The sequence below is a fragment of the Miscanthus floridulus genome, chromosome 10, assembly GCF_019320115.1.
Source record: "Miscanthus floridulus cultivar M001 chromosome 10, ASM1932011v1, whole genome shotgun sequence".
NCBI lineage: Eukaryota > Viridiplantae > Streptophyta > Magnoliopsida > Poales > Poaceae > Miscanthus > Miscanthus floridulus.
Window position 1 is genome coordinate 100,895,254 of NC_089589.1, and position 1,692 is coordinate 100,896,945.

Consider the following 1,692-nt stretch of genomic DNA (forward strand, 5'->3'; position numbering starts at 1 on the left):
ACATGGTGCAAGCCATTCAGTTTTGTGAAAAGGCAAATGAAGATGCAAGTGCACATCTCCAACACATCTTGGAGATCAGTAGCATCTTCACCATCAAAGGAGTAACCTAGGATGCCATACTACTTTGCCTTTTCCCATTCTCACTCTTGGGGAAGGCAAAACAGTGGTTCTATGCCAATAAAGATAGGAATACTACATGGGATAACTGCTCCACTGCCTTTCTCGCAAAATTCTTTCCCACAGGAAAGACTAATGCTCTACGTGGGAGAATCTCAAGCTTTCAGCAACAACATGATGAATCTATCCCTGAGGCATGGGAACATTTTCAAGATTATATTATAGAATGTCCTCATCATGGGATGGAGAATTGACTACTCTTATAGACTTTCTATCACGGGCTGTCCAACAGTTCCCATGAGACAATGGATGCTGCTGCTGGAGCTGCATTCCTGTCACTCACCATACCCGATGCAACAACTCTGGTGGAGAAGATGGCCTCCAATCAAGGTTGGAATGAAGAACGTGCTCAAACCCGCAAAAGAGGCGGAGGTATACATCAACTCAAGGAAGTAGACATGATGTCTTCCAAGATAGACCTATTGATGAAGAAGCTTGAAGATCGAGCCAATGAGAAGCAAGAAGTCATGCACATTTATGATTCTCGCATGACATATGAAGTGTGTGGCAGCACTGGGCATTCAGGGAATAACTGTCCTAAAACCCAAGAGGATATGAGTTTTGTCAACAACAATAATTACTCTCATCCTCAGCAGGATCAAAGATGGAACCAGCAACAAGGCCGAACTACCAAGGTAACTATCAAGGTAATAATTTTAATAATTTCAATCAAACACCCTTGAGAGATTTAATTGCTGGTCAATCCAAAATTATGGAGGGATTATCTAGAAAGGTAGCTTCCAATCATAAAATTTTAGAGAACATAAATAATAGAATTGATAGCTTTGCTTCTGCCATTAAGAACCATCATAGCTTTAATAAAATGTTAGAATCACAAATAGCTCAGCTGGCGGCTCCTGTTTCTTCGTCCGATAAAGGTAGGATTCCAGGGCAACCGGAAAATCTAGAAACTACAAATCTTATCGATATTCACAATGCAACTTACTACTACGCGGAGCCATCGATGGGAAGGTGGATAGATTATACCTTGCCTGAGAAGAAGAGCGACCTAGGCAGACCTGTCATCCCCATCGCCATTGGACCTCACATTTTCCAAAAAGTTGTCTGAGACTTCGGAGCAAGAATCAACATCATGCCTAAGGTAATCTTTGATCGAATTAATGGAGGTTCTTTATTGTACACAAATATGCATTTGTAGCTTGCAGATTAGTCACTCTGTTACCCCAAGGGAATTCTTGAAGATGCCACTATTTGAGTGGGACAATCATATGTTCCCGTAGACTTTGTGGTTTGGGAAATAGGTGGAGATGTAAGGGCACCCATTATTTTTGGTCAACCTTTCCTATGCACCATAAAAGCCATCATCTACGCAGATAGTGCCAAGATCTGCTTCACAATCAAGGATAGAAAGGAGAAGTTTTTGTTCAAGAATCGTATACATCGTTATCCTAGACATCCACAGACGTCGTACCTACTCGAAGTGACAACAATGACCAAGAAGAAGAAGAATAGGAGAAGGAGAAAGAACAAAGCCAGGCAGCCACAAGAAGAGAC

The 1,692-nt window shown here is 41.7% G+C and overlaps 1 non-coding gene across 1 annotated transcript; it reads right to left on the reverse strand.

Moving 5' to 3' along the window:
• Positions 1–252: 252 nt before the first annotated feature.
• LOC136490523 (small nucleolar RNA R71) lies at positions 253–361 on the reverse strand. Its single transcript, XR_010767802.1, has one exon. It is a non-coding gene; the product is annotated as a small nucleolar RNA R71 (small nucleolar RNA).
• Between the last annotated feature and the right edge of the window lie 1,331 nt (positions 362–1,692).